Here is a 21412-nt window from a genome sequence, read left to right as displayed (position 1 = left end):
AGTTTACAGCGCTTTTCTAGTGCAGCTTGGCTAGTGTCAGATTGTTATCTGATAAAGTTTGCTACTAATACCTGGGAACAAAAGGTCTGGCACTTGACAATCAAGTTGATAAAATCACAAAACAGCTGTAGAAAACAGAGCATACCTGCCCAACATTGATTTGTTCAGATTCTTGACTAAGGGGTGCGTTACTGGTGTCAAGGGCCAAGACTTGAACTTAGGGGTTTGGCATGTCACTGGACATTCCCCTCGATTTCTGTCCAAATCTAATAAAGCCTCAGTTGCTTGTAAAACTTTCGCCAAATTTCCAGTATCTACAGGTTGTGTTGTTTAATGCTTGGGGTCTCTTCTTTGGCGGCGGTTAATTGGGGACACCTGTGCGGCCTGTCAACGCACCTAGATTCACTTTTGCCGGTGCCACATTTTCAATTGCCGTAAATATCAAATTCATGAATAGAATGAGGAAAAATTACAGTTATGAAAAAATGTTTGGAAGTACCTGTCACCTTCGCCACAGTAACCATATGGGCTGTGATGCCCGCCCACCACAGGCGACACCTTGCGGAGCAAGCGTGCGTAATCCAGGGTGCAACTGAAAATAACCTTGTCGCGCGACCTTATTGGACTTCATTTCGTAGATTGTCTCAGGATCAGAAACAACGTTTCTTCCTCTGTGGACAAGCAAGAGAGCTAATCCACTAAGTACACACAAGTAAACAGTACACCTTTGTAAACAGATTGTTGAATCATTGTCTAGTGGCCATGAGTGCATTTTCTCACAGAATTGATACCAACTTTGCAATTATTTTTTTTTAACTTTGCGATTATTTTTTGCACCTCAAATCCCAAGGGGGGCAGCTGCCCCCCCCCCCCCCCCCCCCCGGAGGCTACGGCCCTGGTCGTTAAGGGGTCATTTTTGCAAATCTACCATTACATGTACAACAGTACTGTATGTTGGGGAGGGGGGAAGGTCATCTGTACGCTTTTAGAGAAATAATTTCAAGAAATCATGATCTTCCCTACCCACAGGAAGGCGAAGGTAACCATGATTAGCTTTTCAGTATCAGACTGGAGGGGGGGGGGGGGGGTCTGGAAAGAGTCTTCTCTTTTAATCTGGTGAAATGATAATAGAATCGATGGCATCTAAGACCAAACCAGAATTTTTAATAAGCGTAGGCCTGTTTCTGGAATTATCTGTATGAGCAGATCATTATGAAAAATTTCTGTTTTTTTTTTTTAATTTTTTGTAAAAGGTAAAAAAGAGATACAAAAAATAGGGTAACCGATTTCTGGGTCGCTTGTCGTTTTGCTTGAAAACTGAGTAAACGTGATAGAAATAAGATCTAGCTCGAGTGACAAGGCGCGCGCGAATGGCAACATATAAGGCTTCCCTCCTCCCTTCTCTCTCTCTCTCTCTCTCTCTATTGTTTTAATAAGTTATCTGTTGTGAATTGAGGGAGTTAGAACTGTATAAAAAAGTTATTAGCTGTGTTCAATAATTATTCTGTGTGGCTAAATCGGGAGTCACCCTTTCTTGATAGAATAAAGTAAGACAAGGTACAAAAATGATATCAAAGTGAAGGATAATTATTGTACTAAATCTACTTGTCACTGTTTCTAGCCCCATCACGTGTTTGTCAGCAGATAAGTCCAAAGTACAACATGACTGGACGAAGACACGAGTTAATAAGTAATGCAGCAGTGCTGTTGTGGGTTATCGTGTTATTATTAATTGTTAGCTATGACTGAACCCTAGCGTTTATCATATCAACATAATCATTTTATTTACTTGTAATGGGAATTGAACACCCAGCCCTTCGGGCTTATAACACACCTGTTGTATACATTTTTTCTGCCTTATATCAAAAATCGTGACAAAAAATGTTGCTTATTGCCTCCCCCCCCCCCCCCCCCCACACACACACACACACACACTTAAACCTTAAATATTTCGTTCATACCATTTGTTGGATACCCATTTTTTTATGAAATTTATATCTTTCCTCAATATAAGCAGTGCACCGAAGTAAGAAAGGACTCTCATCTTGTAATTACTTTTTGTATAGTTGGCATATTATTTCATTAATAGTCGTGTTTGTGTAACGTACAGTTTCTAGGTAAAGGTAAAGTGCCAACTCAAAAAGTTATAAACTAGACCAATAAAGCTGGTAAATATACAGACAGCAAACAGAAGAAACATCAACAAAATATACATCAACAAAATTACTCAAATATGAGGTAAATGTGACCTAAATGGCGCAAAAAATAATTACCGTAACAGGGCCGTAGCCTGAGCAAAATGCTGGGGGGGGGGGGCAGTAAGCGGACACGAGGGGGCGAAGCCCCGGAGAGATGAGGGTGTTGGAGGGGTGTCCCGCTCCCACGGTGTGGACAATTTTAAAAACTGTATGTATAATACTGCATTCTGGTGCATTTTAACTGTTATTTATTGCTCAATCAGAAGTCAGAAATTGTGGGTTCATTTTGCCATAAGTACAGTCATTTTTTTCAACACAACACGCCAATTGGACTTCATTTCGTAGATTGTCTCAGGATCAGAAATAACGTTTCTTCCTCTGTGGACAAGTAAGAGAGCCAATCCACTAAGTACACATAAGTAAACAGTACACCTTTGTAAACAGATTGTTGAATGATTGTCTAGTGGCCATGAGTGCATTTTCTCACAGAATTGATACCAACTTTGCAATTATTTTTTTTTACCTTTGCGATTATTATTTTTTGCCCCCCCCCCCCCCTGCCCCACTTTTCTTTTCCTTTTAACTTCTCGAGGTGGCGTGTAAGACTATTTAACTGATTACATTGACTGGAATTTAGCGAGAATCCCACAGAGATGAATGTATCCTGCTGCTATGTTAACTTGAATCTGAATACTCCCTAATTTATTACACTGTGTAAGACTGGGTTCCCATGTCTAGATGTATGTTAACTTGAATCTGAATACTACCTAATTTATTACACTGTGTAAGACTGGGTTCCCATGCCTAGATGTATGTTAACTTGAATCTGAATACTCCCTAATTTATTACACTGTGTAAGACTGGGTTCCCATGTCTAGATGTATGTTAACTTGAATCTGAATACTCCCTAATTTATTACTGTGTAAGACTGGGTTCCCATGCCTAGATGTATGTTAACTTGAATCTGAATACTCCCTAATTTATTACACTGTGTAAGACTGGGTTCCCATGTCTAGATGTATGATAACTTGAATCTGAATACTTCCTAATTTATTACACTGTGTAAGACTGGGTTCCCATGTCTAGATGTATGTTAACTTGAATCTGAATACTCCCTAATTTATTACACTGTGTAAGACTGGGTTCCCATGCCTAGATGTATGTTAACTTGAATCTGAATACTCCCTAATTTATTACACTGAGTAAGACTGGGTTCCCATGCCTAGATGTATGTTAACCTGAATCTGAATACTCCCTAATTTATTACACTGTGTAAGACTGGGTTCCCATGTCTAGATGTATGTTAACTTGAATTTGAATACTCCCTAATTTATTACACTGTGTAAGACTGGGTTCCCATGCCTAGATGTATGTTCACTTGAATCTGAATACTCCATAATTTATTACACTGTGTAAGACTGGGTTCCCATGCCTAGATGTATGTTAACTTGAATCTGAATACTCCCTAATTTATTACACTGTGTAAGACTGGGTTCCCATGTCTAGATGTATGTTAACTTGAATCTGAATACTCCCTAATTTATTACACTGTGTAAGACTGGGTTCCCATGCCTAGATGTATGTTAACTTGAATCTGAATACTCCCTAATTTATTACACTGTGTAAGAGTGGGTTCCCCTGCCAAGATGTATGTTAACTTGAATCTGAATACTCCCTAATTTATTACACTGTGTAAGAGTGGGTTCCCATGCCTAGATGTATGTTAACTTGAATCTGAATACTCCCTAATTTATTACACTGTGTAAGACCGGGTTCCCATGTCTAGATGTATGTTAACTTGAATCTGAATACTCCCTAATTTATTACACTGTGTAAGACTGGGTTCCCATGCCTAGATCGACCCAACAGGATCAGTCTAACTCTAAAGGGGTTCACGCTAAATTGCTATCAACTTAAGTGGTTTAAATGTCTGTCACGCCTTTCAAATCAACTAGGGAATAATTAACTTTCGTGCACGCTTGGCCTCTGGTAGTTAATTATTCCCTAACATCTTTAGTAGGTGTGACAGACATTTAAGCCGCCTAAGTTGATAGCAATTTAGTGAGAATCCCCTTGGAGATATATCGATCCAAAGTTAGTACAATATCTCTGGGGATGGTCTCTTAGACTGCGTTCCCACAGATTAAGATCAATCCACCTAACTCCCTGGGGATTCACGCTAAATTGCTGTCTGCCGCACTATAGTTAATTACCCTCCCTTACTTTTAGTAGGCTGGTCAGACATTGAAGCCAGCTAATCTGACACCAATCTAGTGAGAATCCCCACGGGAATAGATCGATCTAAAATCTGTGGGAATGGGGTCTTAGACTGGGTTTCCACAGATTTAGATCGATCCATCTGGATCGATCTTGCTCCCTAAATTGCTATATAACTCGCTAAATTTCTGCTTCCAGGAGCCAAGCGCACACGAAAGTTATTTACCCCCTTACAGCTTTCAGTAGACGGGACATTTAAGCTGGTTAAGCTGACAACAATCTAGTGAGACTCCCCAGGCGGCTAGATCGATTTAAATATCTGTGGGGATGGTCTCTTAGAGATCCCTGACAGCAAAAAATAGTTTTAAAATGTGCTGTAACTGGATAATCTGAAAATATCGTTGACGTAAGGAAATTATATATTTGGCAATAGCAATGCGAATAATTTCTTTATTTTTTGTGATGTAGAGTCAATATTAATACCCCTGTTCTAATTTGCTGTTTTAAAAATAAACAAACTTCCGAAAAGACCAATTAATTATGGACATTTTGGGAAGAAAAATATCCTTTTTAGGTTTTGGGATGTTCTCTAATACCAGGACGGCTATCGAACTGACTTAAAATATTGAAACGCCTCATGTATGATCATATCAATCTAGGGCAGACTTTGGTTTCTTTGTCCTAGTCTTTTCCACTTCTTTCAATCCTCAAAGAATAGAAGAAAAACGTCTGTTGGAAAGCTCCCTATAAGGAACTGATCCCTACAAAAATACACAACTTGTTGTGAAGTATGTGAACTAGGCCTACATATTGTTATCAGAGAGTTTGGAGGAAATTGTTTATTTAAAAGTTACCGTCTTTGTAGGTTAAAAGCCCAATGAAGTCAATGAAGTAAAGATAAATTTAACGTAAAAGACCATAAAATCAGAAGGAAAGTGTTTAAAACTGCGTTCCCATAACTGACTTTATCCAAGTACTTCAAGTTACGAGGGGGGAGGGGAGATATTTAAGGCAGTTAAACTGAATGCAATTTAGTGAGAATCCCCGAGGAATTATATGGATCCAGCTATTACGATAGGATTATGGGAACAAGAAAGTTCCCCAGTATCATTTGAAAAAGAATCTTTCATCCCGCTTAATGATGCCGTTGAAATAAGTTTAATTCCGATATTAAAAAAATCCTAAAACCAAAAATGAAAAATTTCCCAAAATGGAGCTACAGCGTCGACCGTTGGACAAAACGCATCTCTGTTTAATTTTGGGAAGTTTTTTTTTTTTCAAACTGATTATTAGAACAGGGTAGTGTTTCTATGATTTTATCTGTTTTGTGTAAGACGTGAAGCTTTCATTTTTAGGTGGAAGTACACGGGAATGGAGCCGTGACTGCTGGATAAAGTTCTAACTCTGCAGTTGTTGACACGCCTAATTAAGCTGCTAGTTACCCAACGGGACCTGCCACTATATAGACAATAGAGCTGATTATACCGAAGACTTAAATGATGACACGCCTAATTAAGCTGCTTGTTACCCAACGGGACTTGCCACTATATAGACAGTTGAGCTGATTATACCGAAGACTTAAATGTTGACACGCCTAATTAAGCTGCTAGTTACCCAACGGGACTTGCCACAATATAGACCATTGAGATGATTATATACCGAAGACTTAAATGCTGACACGCCTAATTAAGCTGCTTGTTACCCAACGGGACTTGCCACTATATAGACAGTTGAGATGATTATACCGAAGTCATATTAGCAAGAACTCCTGCAAAGTTAGATCGATCCAGTTAGTATGATGGGAATATATCTTTTAGATGGAGAGAAATTCACTTATCTCGGCAGTCTGGAAAGCTGTTAAAATGACAAAAATGTCCACAGGCAGGTTAACAGAGCATATTGGTCAAAACAGAGTTTTAACTGTTATCAGTTAAACGATCATATGGAACCCTTGCTCATTGTCTAGTATCTTTGAGTACTTTGAGATGCAAAAAATCGTTTCTTGGTAATGGCGCGATAGGATTGTCAGCATTCTGTCATTTTGTTCGGCATTCCTGCCCAGAGACAACGCCAAATGATAGAAACTAGGGGACCAATGACATGTAGCAGGAAACACAAAAAAGTCGATATATGTAGTTTTAGACAAAATTAATCTACAAGAAAATAAAATAAAATGATAAAAAATTAATAAAAATTGACGGAACTTCTACATACACACAAAGAAATGAATACATGCATTTTTTTGCAATAGACTCATTGTTTGTTGTGCAGCTGAGCACCTTCTTACTACCAGATATATTCTTAGATGACATTTTGCAAGGTGAGTTTTCTAAAATAATCGCTGGATTATTCAGTTGACCAGACAAGTGCCAAATCACTGAAATCAATCCTGCAACGTTACCTATCAAAACTCGTTTTAACACGAGTGACGTGTACTTTCTCAACACAGATACAAACAATGCCATCCGATTACTTTGTCAGGCCTACCTAACTACCAGACGCGGCACCAAATGATCCAGAATTCACCGATAAACAGATCGCGCTATCCTTTTCAAGGTGTGTATCAGTATGCGCTTCGAAGTACATGTACATGTATCAGACGCGGCACCAGGGATTAAATAAGGTTTTCATGGCTACCGGGACGGACGCATTTGACGGAGCAAGCATGTATGGTGAGAGTTTTCCTCTGGTGTTACAAGGCTACACCATCTCGCCATATTGCACCTGACAAAAACGAGGCGCGATTCCCTTTGCCTATAGAGACTTAATATATTGGCGGCCATCTTGAAAAACTGCCTAAAAAAACATTTTCCACTATTAAAATTTTTCTAGTTTTTTAATATGTTGAAATTTGGATATTTAGCTTTCTAAAAAAACATTATTACAATTTTATTTTTTTTGCAATTAGTCCTGGGTTAGGCCATTTTTTTCGCTCAGTTTACTAGTCTAGTATGTATGTGACATGATAGACAGCCCCCCTCTCAAGATAAATGCCAAAACATCTCTGATGCTCAAGGTGAGCTGGTATATATTGCTCGGGTGACAGTGTCCTATCTCGCTCTTAAACATACAGTGACTGTCACAGTGCCAGCCTGCGTCCACAAGAGTAGACAGATTTAATCTGTTCAAACAGTAATATCTCAGCACCCAGCTCTGATGTCAATTAATTTCCATGCCCTTATCAGTATATCTTGGTTATAGAGGTTAACTTTCTTGATATGGCGTCTGCAGGTAAACAGAGAATGATATCATAGCCTGCATATCTTTACGTACAGGTGACAGAGTCAGTTAAATAAAACTAAATTTAGTGTCCATTGAATATACTCTATAGAAAAGTTGTCTTTGAAACGACCTTGTTAAACTTGAGTTACACAATGACGAATTATTCAAGACAAGTTTCCTTTCTGTAGCACTGCAGTCCCTCTGCAACATTAACAATTGATGGAAATGATGTAACTGTTGTTATACTTGAAACTTAGTTTGCGTAGCTTAGGGTTATAAACTTACGTAGACAGGCACATGACTCTAAAATACATTGGCGTTTTAGAAAGGCGTGCAAGTTAAATGTTCTCTCATTATTTTAAATGTTCACAAAGTCGGTGCAATCCAGGCCATCAAGGGCACTATCCATACAAATGGTGAACGTTGAACTTGTGACCTCCTCCCCCCCCCCCCCCCCATAGGAGCACCTTTCCTTGTTTATTATATGAAGGGAAATGATCAAAACTACCGTATAGCTAAAAAAAAACACGACTATTGGTACGCGTATGATCGATAACTGATTTAATTCTCGTAAGATTACCATCCGCCCCCTTCCTTATGAATAGGTATTACTTTATTAATACAATGCAACCGTCGTGTAGCCGCATGTTAGAAGACAATGTTTGATTACGCACAGCAGTAGGAGGCCGCTACCCCTTCCCAGCAAGGAGTCAACACAGCAGCGCGTAACCCGGGGTTAATTAGGGGTTATTAGCTGTCCACTTATGATCGGTATTGTTCGTCTTGATTGCAGCACACTTCCTACTCACTATTGGTTCGACCGCCTCTTCTTTAAATGCTCTCTCAAACCTTTCCTCAGTCAGCCGAGAATGGAAACACGTTTATCTGCCGATAAACTACGTCGTTGATGTATTATTCGGCATCATTCTACAGTGGGTCATAAGGCTCTATCTATCATTTTTTTTCGTCTCGCATTTTACCAGATTAAGCTGACGCTCGAAAACTAAATTTAATGAATATTTTTCTCACGTGCACCGTATCCAGCTAATTTTACGACAATAACTACCACGGCACCTCCGCCATTTGCAATTGTAGACGAACCACGTGTTTCCAACTGATAGGCCAATACAACTATACCAGACCCATTGTACGAGAAAAGACCGTTTATATTTAATGAATTAAAAAACATTTGAGGATTGCGATTTTCTATTGATATACTATCGATGGTATCCCTGTATTATATCATCCACTGCTACCCCCTCTTTTGTAGTGTAGCATGACTCGTATCACAAGATGGCCTTAGAAATGAAGTAAGACAGGCCTACACTCTGATAGTTTTTAGTCTATTATTAACCCTAATGTCGTTGCTTGTCATTCATTCTAGAACTCTCTGAGCCATCGCAAAATTATTTGCCAGGACATTTAAAGGCTACTTCTTAACGGATTTTTTTTTTTATTTGCACTGAGTCCAAAATGTTCGAGGACGTCTCTGTCGTTATCGCCGTTTCTTGGACGCAGTCCCAGACAAAGGATCGGAAAGTTTCTAAATAAAAGAACTTATAAATGCTGCCACCAGCCATCCTTATTGTTCCTAAGTAAAGAGAGGCGATAATGATCTTTTCTTTCTTCTAGCTTAGTCTGTCGACTAAAATGAACAAGGTTAGGCCTACAATGCAACCACCTATTATTACGACCATTAATGAGGTTCTTTGCTACACTCCCTTTCTTCATGATCGCGAAACCAGTGGGGTGCTGTGTTTTAAATACATAAAAAAGGGTCTCGCGAGGTGAAGCTATAATAATGAAATAAAAAAATCCAATGAATAGGCCTATCTAATAAACCATGAAGCACGTAGTCTAGGCCTCTTCTTTGACCGACATCACATTTTTACATTCTTTGTTTTAATAAGAGGACGAACGTGGTCTAATTTGTCTTTTGGTGGTGTGTGATTTTGCTCGAAGTAGCGGAGTCAAGTAAATCGGTGATTTACCGTTGGTAAGAGTAGCGATCATCGCTCCTGCGTCCTCATAGATTACTTTCTAATCACCCGTAATTAACGCAGTCAGGAATAAGCGCTCAAATAGGGGTTTTTGTATCAGGGAAAATTTTAGTATTAATCTTATGTTATTATGTATCTGTATTATGTAATCATGTAACTCATTTTCCCAAGGCAACCACCAATTATGACGACCATTAATGAAGTTCTCTGCTACACTCTCTCCTCATGATCATTTGCTCGATCGTGAAACCCTGGAGGTGTTGTATATATATTTGGGGTAGTTTACTATAGCATGCTACACTCTCCTCATGATCAGCTGCTCGATCGTGAAATCTGGAGTGAAACCCATGGTTTATCTAACAATGGTTTAAATAAATAAAAAGGGTGTCACGGAGGTGAAGCTGCTTAACTCATAAGAATAACGAACGAAAAAATACGATGAACATTTAATAAACCGCGAAGCACGTATGTTTTGATCGTTATCGCCTTTTTTACATAAGATGTCTCAACAAGAAGGCAGATGTAGTCCAATTTGTCTTTTGTTGGTGATTCTGCTTCAGGTGGCTGAGATTAGTTGATCGGTGATGCACCATTGGTAAGAGTAGCAATCATCACTCCTGCGTTCTAACGGATTACTTTCCAACCCCCCATAATTAACGCAGCCAGGAATAGGCGCTGAAATAGGGGGTATTAAATCAGGAATTAATTTTTGTAATTATGTATCCGTAAAATAGGAATCGTAACATTATCACGTATTTTTCCTGATGGAAAATATCATAATTTATGCACACTGATCGAATTATAAAGAAAATCTCCAGATGTAAACAAAGGTCAGTCAAGTATCACTCATCCCAGGCTGCAGGGTAGATATAGAGAATTGAATGAAGCGCCAGTGATCTGGCAACCCTACAAATTTGTCATAATGATTCATGGGCAAACAATAGAAGCATGATATTAACACCTTTTACAGTGTGAATGACGACACCTTATGAGGCTTTTGTTTCTTCCCCTGGGTTGGTATTACAAAGTAAGTATGTTGACGTAAGTGTGTTGACTTTTGCATGTTCAAAGGAACAATGGAAATGTCATTTCAAAACAAAGAGCCACATTTCCCTACTTAGGTGGCCAAAATATTGTCAATGAAACGCAAAAAAGACAAAATCACCAGCTGTTACTGACTGAGTCTAACTCAAATGCAAAAAGGTACGCACAGCGACAAAGCGCTATTGTAAACAATGACCCGACGATGAGATCAATAAGATGTATAAAATTACTATTTGTACTATAAAACTGTACCCCTGCCCCTACTTGTATATTATTACACACACAAGGCCACCCTATACCAGAGTTACAGATTGATTTTTCATTACACAGTCTCTTGCACTGAAGAAAAATACTCATAATTAATTTGCGGCCCTAGTAGAGGGTCTTCTCTCGCTTTCTCTCAAATCAAAATAAACTAGCAAACATGAAAATTGGCAAAATGTATTAGAATGTAAAGTGTTGCGAACCCTTTAAACAAGGTGAATGGTAATATGCACGTTTAGACAAATTTTAATTTTAATTTCAATTAAATTTGATTTTAATTAAAATTGATATTACCAAAATTAGTAAATGTCGTTTGCGTCATGTATCAATATTTTTGCGCATAATAGTACCTACGTTATAAACATTCAGCAAAGATATTTGGAAGGCCGATCTTTTGTTGTTTATATCAATGGAAAACTATTTGATACCCATCGTATCAATCATTATACGAGATTAGCATGATAAGAGATTAGCATACTAATTTATGTCCCCAGTAATAATAACTTTAACAATAACAACAAACCTTCCTACTGTGCTTTCCGTTGCAAAAACAATTAGCCACGACTGTTTTATATATTAATAGATATTTATAATAATGACAATTTCAAAATCTTCAAAAGTACCAATAGGGACACGATCTCCCGACGGGTAGGTTGCAGACGACTCAACGACGTTAACCGTTGTTCCACCAATTCTATTGTTCACGCATACAGATATCGACAGCTCTGTATTGCCGCGCATGCCGAAGCTTTGCGGAAATTGCCGAAGGCTAGGAAAATTCTTCAAAATATACTTTTATTACATTTAATCAAATCCAGACTATCTCCCACTGCCCTGAGGTATGGCTAAAGGCTTTCAGTTGTCATCAGACTTTGTAATTTGGGAGAAAAAAGTGAAACAGTAACTTCTGGTGATGAATAATAGGTAATAGTGCTGCAAGGTGTTGTTTTTTATCCCTGATGTACGAGTAGCTTTTTCTACAGTTTCTATAATTCTCTTAACGTATGAAAATATTCAGGTTTTCTGATATAATAAGACTTTGATAAAATCAAAACAAATAATACTTTTAAAGTCGAGAGTCGGGATAAATATCGGCAAGGTGGAGATATGTCCCGCCGGCGCTTCCGCAACAGCAAGACTGAAGGACGCAAGTTACAAAGCAAAACATGTTTAGTCAAGTTAAAGACTTAATTACCGGTTTAACTTCGGCGGCAGTGCCTACTGCTGTGAGCAACATGCGCTGTCCATCGTAATCCCCCTATCATTAACACTGTCGGGGACGTGCGCATTAGTGCGTCTGATGTAGACAGCGTGTGCTATTAAAGTGACCGGGGACTTATTAGCTATAGTGTATAAATATATTTGGAAGACTTATCTGAAAAACAAAACAAAACAAGGGAAGTCATACCTAATTCACAAAAAGAAGTTCAGAGATTTTTTTTTTAATAGAGCAGGCCTTGCATCAGGCGGGGTCACCGCTTGCTAAATAAGGGATGACGTCACTATAGGACTCGGCCTGAAGAGCTGCGTGCTGGTTATTAGGGATAAATATACTGATTAATCTTAAGGGTATTGTAAGCCTTTGTTATTATCTAGATATTGATAATGAGATATTTCCTACATCTAATTATTCAATTATGGGTCTATCTTTGCTGTTTAAAAACAATAAAATGCCCTCGAAAATATAAAATATCGGCGTTATATTTCTCGTTGCAATGTAAAAGCATAGGCATCTCAAAAGTTTTATCGTCAATTCAATACCTTCCTATTTTGAGGTAGATCTAAGGTAGCAATCGGTTTGGGGCGTAAGTTTTATCCCTGAACAAGACTGCATCATGAAAATTGACAGAATTTACCAGGTATTATTTTGTCACATCAATGATAAAGAAAAAAAAACTGAAGCAAACTGAGGTGGACACTGGATCTTTTCTCTGCAATCAGGACACAAAAAAAGGCCCTTCTGGGGTCATTGTTCTCTTGGTATGGTCACATATACAACCATAACATAAAGTATGGTAGCTTTGCAGCACACGGGGGTCCTCATAATCTCCCAGACAGATGGTACATATCAAAAGATTATCCATGAAAGTTGCTGTCAGTGCTTACAACGCCAAAAAGACTGAAATCCGCCAATTGTCGGAGAAAAAACTCCCTATGAGATGATAGTTTAGTCAAACAAAGAATAACAGTGTCAGTGATAACTTGATCTAGCAGTGTATTAACTTGAGATGTGTGCATTCCATGTGTGGATATATTAGAGAGCATTCACATCAAGAAGAGCCGAGGTCTAGCAAGGCCGACACCTAAATATGACTGACCTTCATGAAAGGAAGACCGCGTAAACCTTTTATGGTCTCATTCATCTGTCCTTATTACTACGAGAAACATGAAATAAGTTTATTTTTTCGAAAATTATGGAATACAGCCACTCGTTTTATCAGTAAATTTAGAGGCGCCCCCTTTTGTCCTTAGTACCAATCAGTGTAATACAAGTGCGTTTGATTGGCGTTATGAGAGAGTTGGTATATAGGGGTACTTATAAGTACTGTACCAATGAGAACATTGATCTTGACCTTGAAATGAAAATCAGTCGTGACCAAATCTGTCTGTTTTTCTTGAAGCGCATGTTTCGCTTGTAAGCATGGTTTCCTGTTCTCCTTGACACAGATCTGATAAAACGTGTCCACTGTTTATAACCCCACTAAACTATAATGTTTACATGGTAAGCATGGTTTCCTCCCCTCCTTAACACAGATCTGATAAAACGTGTCCACTGTTTATAACCCCACTAAACTATAATGTTTACATGGTAAGCATGGTTTCCTGTTCTCCTTGACACAGATCTGATAAAACGTGTCCACTGTTTATAACCCCACTATGGGGCGGGACATTCAGAATAGAATATCCGATTACCAACTGATCCAAATATCAAATATGACGGACCCTACCTGAAAGGAAGACCACTAAACCCTGTAATGGTCTCTCCGCCTTTCGCACGCCTCCCCACGCGTCCAGTCGAATGGAGCCGAGATTTAATTACTGTGCCGCTGCATGGACGACGCTGACGTGTCCGCTGTTCATGATCCCACATTGTGCTTGTCAGGTGATGAGTCCAAAGTACAATCAGGCCTACCCAACTACCAGACTCGGCACCTAAGGATCCTGAATTAACCGGTATATCGGACAACACTACCCGTTTTCAAGGTGTGTGTCAGATCGCATTTCGGAGTATCAGCCAGAACACCGACAGGATGAGCCCTGGCATGCTCGGCTGTCACCTTGATTGGATAGTAAACGATTGTCATAAAATCGCTATATGATTTTAAAACCGGGTGCATAAATTTGAAAGCCACCTAGATGCACCTTAGACTGCCACATTAATCTAATACAATGCAAAAAAGCCCTATCAAATTGGTTAAAACATTCAAACCGAATGTCGTAAAGTCCCCATATATCCCCATAGAGACAATAAAATAGAGTACTCTAAAGTAAGAGTACAGTTTAAGGTTGTTCAGCCGAGCGTGGATGAGCCCGCAGTCGTGCTACAAAATTTGTTCTGGTGTATGATACTCCGAAATGCGATCTGACACACACCTTGAAAACGGGTAGCGTGGTCCGCTCCTTAGGTGCCGAGTCTGGTAGTTGGGTAGGCCTGACAATGCATCTGGACAACTAGAGTGTGAGTTAATCAGTGCTGTAATCGGTTATCATATCATATCAATTAACGTAAGCTATGATTAAGCCATTCTCCTTGGATCACAATATTTAAGGGCTGCCAGTAGGAACGATGTGTGTGGACATATTATCTCATACAGCTTTCGTAACTGTAACACTTTTCATGGCAGGTACTTTCCTGTCTTTAGCAAAATGTGTTTTAACACTGTTTTCACAATTACGAAAATGAAATATGTTGGCTACACAAAATAATATAGAAAATTCTTTTTTTTTTAATTTCAATTTAAACAAGTTGATCTTTTGCACTCTGATATTTCCGTCGTGTCGCTTATCGTACATCTCAGATAGAGGTGCCCCCCTCCCCACACTTTGTTAGCCAATCTTTCTTTGATACTGGGACATTTTTGTAACACTCCTGAGATGTCTTTGTGAGGTCTCAATTATCTCACTTCATAAAATTCCTTTTTAAAATTAAAAAAAAAAATTGGAATCTATTGTTTTGATGTTCACTCAGCTACCAAATCTTGCCAAATGTCGAAATATAATGAAAGTATTATGGATAGGCAGACACGCATCCAGGATGTTCAGGAGAAGAGCCACTTTATCAGCTGGGTCAGGTGGCGCCCATTTAAACGATAACTGAGAAAGTAGACTTGTAAAATAATATTATAAACTATGCACGTGGTTTAAATTATTGGTATCTCGGTTCATTTAGGAACAAGCTTGGTTTCATGGTAACATTAATACACAAAGTGTTCAGGATAATACCCCCACAAACACCAAACGTGGTCAGTTTTTATTTTTGGCATTTCCTTCTTAATGTTTACTGTAATTACTACCCTCAGGGGTAGATCCAGGATTTTTTGAAGGGGGGGGGGGGGGGGGGGAGAGGCCACACCGACGCGAAGTCAACCCTCCCGTTTAGGAATGTCGAAATATAATGAAAGTATTATGGATAGACAGGTATGCATCCAGGGTGGTCAGGAGAAGATCCATTTTCTCAGCGGGGTCAGGTGGTACCCATGTAAACGTTAACTGAGAAAGTAGACTTGTAAAAAATATTATACACAATGCACGTTGTTTAAATGATCGGTACCTCGGTTCATTTAGGAACAAGCTTTGTTTCATGGCAAGTTTCGTTTCATGGCGACATTGACATACAAAGTATTCAGGATAGTACCCACACAAAGACCAGACGTGGTTGATTCTTGTTTTTGCCATTTCCTTCTTATTTTTTACCGTAATTGCTACCCTCAGTGGTAGATGCAATGTTTTTTGGAGGGGGGGTCCACACGGACGCGAAGTCAACCCTCCCGTTTAGGAATGACAGGCCTCGGATAAGAAGTCGAATCTTGGCCCCCTTAGAATATTTTAGAAGGTAAACAGCGCCTTTTTGGCATGGTTTAGAACTATGAATTAGCTAGACAAAATTCTAATTTCAAGAACGGAAAATAAGTGTGATCTTCTCTTCAGAACCCCCTAAATCCACCACTGTATGTATGACGTGGTGTTAAGGCGGGAAAGCTACTGATTCACTTTTATTTCCAAGAACGTTCCTAGTTAGATGACTTCCTATACTTTCATTTTGTTTTGCACTGATATTACTGAGCTTTTACTAAAATTGTTGAGATTACAAGTACATTTATTTTGACCTGTGACGTTATAGAGAAAGATGAGAGCCAAAGCGGTTCACAAATTGGCGATTTTAGTTGGGAGTAGTCTGCCATTTCAAACGTTGCCCCGGATACTCTCTCTCTCTCTCTCTCTCTCTCTCTCTCTCTCTCTCTCTCTCTCTATATATATATATATATATATATATATATATATATATATATATATATATATATATATATATATATATATATATATATATATATATATATTTAAAACCAGAACCACTATCGGGCTTAAAAGTTTATTAAAACTACATAAAAGTTTACATAAAATTACATAACTACAGTAAACGTTAACTACTTCAACAGAGTACATCAACCCGTATGTTAATGAGTTGCAACCCTTAGATACAAATAGCAATATTACTAATTGCAGCTGTTCAAAATTCCCATTTACTAAGCGCAAATGTTAAAAAAACTAAGTGAACATCATGTACGCAAAATGTGTAATGCTAATGTAAGAGGCGCCTTCCGCCCATATGAGGGACGGGAGGGTGGGAAAATCTTCGACGCTTATGCTTAAAGTCATAATAACTCTTCGTTTTGGCCAAAAATACGATTTTCCTGGAAAAAACGGCAATTTTCCCGTACTTACCAATGGTCAACGACCCCATTCCTGCATTCAAAGTTAATCCAGGTTTTTTTTTCCTAAACGTACGGTTTTTTGTTAAAATCTCTTAAGAGATTTAAACTGACGGAGCCCTCTCGTATCGAGCGATAGTTTCTAGTGACCTACTTAAAACCGCGGGAAAAGCAGACAACAACAACACTATATCAATATTATAAGATTCATAAGATATATTAGTCTTTTTTGCTCAAAATGCATTTATATCTACAATGTGTGCAATTCTGGGCTTTTCGTTATCCGACGCACTGTAAAAAAACTCGCAACTTACGTCTGAGGGTTTCCCGCCATGTTATTTTGGTCCCGAATGAACGCGAGAATCCGCGTGACACCATTACGTCATTAGCAAAGGATGCACTTGTCGACCGCGAAGAAAGGCATCGAAAGCCCAAGTGACAAGCACAGATTTTAGTTTTACTACAATAACAGCCGTTTTAGTGGGAAAATGCAATAGAATATATTTCCAGGCGTTGTTTTCAATGTATTTTTTGCGGAATTTTGAATCTCAAAGGAAGAGTTATTATTGCTTTAAGCCGATTTTAATTGAAGCAAAATGGGCTCGAGCGCCCTTACACGCTGTCCAGCTTTAACGGCTGCCAGGCTCTAACTGCCAATTATTTTGAATGCGCCACATGAGCTGGCTGACCAATCCGGAGCCCGCAGCCTAGGCATCCCTCTAGTGGTGGTTTTAAATACCATTCCCAAAGGGAAAGGGTACTTAAAACCAGAACCACTATCGGGCTTAAAAGTTTATTAAAACTACATAAAAGTTTACATAAAATTACATAACTACAGTAAACGTTAACTACTTCAACAAAGTACATCAACCCGTATGTTAATGAGTTGCAACCCTTAGATACAGGTAGCAATATTACTAATGGGGAATACCAGCCCGCTTGGCGCCAGGTGTCGCTAGTGTGAATTCAGTCCTTCCTAGGTCGCCATGTTGGATATTGTATACGTTGGACTGTGGTACTGGCCTTAATAAACATGCCTCAGTATTGTTGTGTACCTGAATGTCAAAGTCGGCAAGGTGGGCATAATTTTCTTGAGGATTCAGGGCTTCGTTTGAAGTGAAGGGTTGCCCATGTCAACACACCTTCCATGTTAAAGGGTCAGTTACAACTTGACCCAGGAACAGTAATTAGGCCCCTAAAGATAGACGAGTTGCCTCAAAAAGAATACACGTAAAAAGGTTAATTGATCTTGGCAAAACTTATAAAGTTTTGGAAAGAGAGCTCCATAGCAAGAAAGTGCCCCTAGGAAGTATGATTTATCAAAGTGCGTTTTCTTATGTCCGTAATTTCAGAAGAGTTGTCAGTAAATATATATAAGTCCCGGTAGCCTACTACCCGCATAAGGTTGTGTTATTAAGTAATATCCTTTTTTATTGATGTATTGAGCATGACCGGTAATGTTCATTAAATAATTATTTTTATTTAAAATCATTATTCAGTACCTCGTAAGAATCATAAAACTAGGTATAGTTAGATAATTTATTTGTTCATGTATAGATGCAATTTCTCAGCCAATGGAATAATGCATGTTTGGAAATCTTTTTGTAACAGTTTAAGAAATAAAATTTAAAGAAAGAAAACATTTTATAAATGAACAGTTTTTGTTCTTTTTTTACAAAATAGCACTTCTGAATTGTTTTACTTGAGTAGAAACACCATATTATTTCATCGCTCTGAAAATTCATTAAAAAGCAGCAAAACCAAATATTTTATTTAAACAAAATAATTATTCAGTCCATAGTAAAAACCATGAAACCACATAATACTTAGATAATTTATTTGTGCTATAACTTTCCTGAATATATAGCTGCAATTTCTCAGCCAATGGATTACTGTAGGTATGGAAAACTTTTTGTAACAGTTTAAGAAATAAAAATTAAAGAAAGCAAACATTTTACAAATTAAGTTTTTTGTTCCTTTTTACAAAATAGTACTTATGAATTATTTTACTTGAATAGAACCACCACATTATGTCATCACTTTGAAAATTCTTTAAAAAGCAGAAAAACCAAATTATTTGCTGTAAATACAACTAGCAATTTATTTCATCCCGCTAAAATACTTTACAAAATAACATCATGGGTTTTTTTTCATTACAGTTAAATATTATTAAAAACAGCATAAACACATAAGTACTTTTTGTAAAGAATATAGCACCACCAAATTATTTCATTTTAGTGAAAACATTTTTTAAAATTGCACTTCAAAATTATGATTGCAGCTAAAACCATCTCATACAGGGGTACTTTCTATAAACTGGTTGACACATACTTTCTATAGTGTTTTTCATTAAAAAAAGTTATCCTGGGCAAAATACATGTAGAAAAATATCCAGCGTCAGAATGAATCAACCCCACAAACAGATCTTTGAATGTAAACACAGCAAAATAGCAGAATGGGCGATTTGTAATGAACATTTGGCCTTCTAACTTAGTATAGTATTCGCGGGTTTTCTTTAGGCCCAGATTCGTGCACGAGATACACATTCCAAAAAGGGGAAATCGGGTCCGGGTCCAACTGTCATGTGTCTGCAATGGTTTTGGACACAACAATTATTCATACAGTTTGTTCATATACTTCTTCTCTGTAGCTGACATTATCTCTCCAAATCTGGAAGCAGTGATCCGCCATTGTCTCTCCTTGTGTCAGATTGCGCTCTTTCCTTGTTGTAACTTGCTATGCTCAGTGTCCTTCGCTGTTTGTTCCTCAACCTGAAATAGTCATATCCCATTAAAGCATGGTAGATGGTTACAGCATTAAATAGTTAAGATACAATTTTATATTTCTATGATGTCACACATCACCTAGTTTGATAATTCTTTCTCATATTTGGGCCTGATTCTTAATATTAGACCTCTGTTTTCACTTACATCATTCCCTCTATCCATGCATTATTGTTTTCATGGCACTTGGCAATAGTTGTTGTCCATCACAGCCGCCTGTAAGTCGGCTTTAGGGTAGGCATAACTGGTGGCTACATCAATCTTTGCCGCTGATGTGAAGTGACGGGTAAGATTCCTGAAGTAATCATTTTATCCTGCTCTTGAAGTTGGCTGTCCTGGGGTCCTGAAATCGACAGTTTCAGGCTTTGCCCCCAATATATGGGCCTTCTTTGGGTAACCTTATAAAGAAAAAAAAAAATAAGTACATTTACTAAGTATAAAAAATCTTCGTCTTTCGTGCTACTAAAACAAAATATGAGCGTAGGCCTACTCGTACCTACAGTAGTCTACATGTACATAACATGTCAGATTTGACACACACACCTCGACTAATGTTCGATTTTTTTCAAGGAAAATAGTTAGCATTCTTGTTTTTCAAGCACTAAATGAAAAGAAAACACATACCTTTCAGTCAATTCACATTTTCATCCAGATGTTATGGCACCACATTCAAGTAAATTGCGTTTGAGTTGGTTCACTGTCAGCGACGCGTGCACACGCTCCATGTTAAACTCTGGTGTAAAGCCGTGAGCGAGATTCTGCGAGATTTAAGAAGGACTGCTTTCACCCCCACGCCGTCTAGCGGCAGACCCTTAAAGCGGGTATTCCCCATTGCAGCTGTTCAAAATTCCTAACCCAGAGTATGAGTAGGTGAGTGAAAATGAAAATAGACGTAATTGCACTTAAAAAACTGCCATCCAGACATATAACAGTGGGCTTCGTCTTTGGGGGCAGTCACAGGTTTTTAATTTCCAGTCCACTACTTAAAGTTTTTTCATAATTTAACTACAAGTTCAAACTTTCTTCAGCGCTCCCACCATTACATCGTATTTCATATCCGCCGAGGGTTTGATGTATTGGAATACCGCGTCACTAGACCAGTCTCCCATGGCTTTCACCATCGCTTAAGGAGTACCGAAAGAAAGAAGCCACGTAGCTCCTCCCCTGCGGAGACTGTGAGTATTGTACGTCGCGGTGGAAAGTCCGATCCCTCGAAGTGACCGCGCAAGTTTTTGACGAAAGCCTGCCGATGTGAGGTGAGTGGTCTCTCCGTTGTAAGAAGTGGCAAGGAGCGGCGCAGATTCCGGGACGTCCATGGACATCTTCAGAAAATTTGTCAGCGCTGTTGTGGGGCATAAAGGGCTGCCGTGACGAAAGGGGAGTGTAACGATATGGGTTCTCTGGCCGTACTGGTTGTTTTTCGATTTGGTTACTCTTAGGGTGCATCCTCGTTTTGTAAATGTCAAGTCGCGGCGACATATAGATAGGCCGGTATCTGTCTGAGACCGGGCCGTAATATTGCTAACTCTGAGCATTCCAAAGAAAGCGATCAGACAAGCTGCCCACGTCTGTGCTTGTTCTAAATCGTTCAGGTTGAGGAATGAGTGTAGGCTTAAAAGCTGTGGTGGTAGGATGGGTGCTTTCTGGGAGCCCGGATCCCCTTTGTGTCTCTTAATACCACCCAGGGTCGTCTTCAGTTCCCACGAACACAGAGGGTTAGGAAGTCCGAAATCCGTGTGGATGATCCGGACAAG

General features: G+C 38.7%; 1 long non-coding RNA gene across 1 annotated transcript; it reads right to left on the bottom strand.

Annotated features, from left to right (window-relative positions):
• Positions 1-18695: 18695 nt before the first annotated feature.
• On the bottom strand, positions 18696-20470 carry LOC106165397 (uncharacterized). The gene is made up of 3 exons (XR_001238694.2): positions 20283-20470; positions 19806-20056; positions 18696-19646 (listed from the first exon to the last, which is right to left on the bottom strand). It is a non-coding gene; the product is annotated as an uncharacterized LOC106165397 (long non-coding RNA).
• Positions 20471-21412: the final 942 nt, after the last annotated feature.

The sequence above is a fragment of the Lingula anatina genome, chromosome 9 (assembly GCF_051362555.1).
Source record: "Lingula anatina isolate TDL-2025a chromosome 9, LinAna3.0, whole genome shotgun sequence".
Lineage (NCBI taxonomy): Eukaryota > Metazoa > Brachiopoda > Lingulata > Lingulida > Lingulidae > Lingula > Lingula anatina.
The sequence above is the reverse complement of the archived record's forward strand: the minus strand, read 5'-3'. Positions and strand labels throughout refer to the sequence as shown.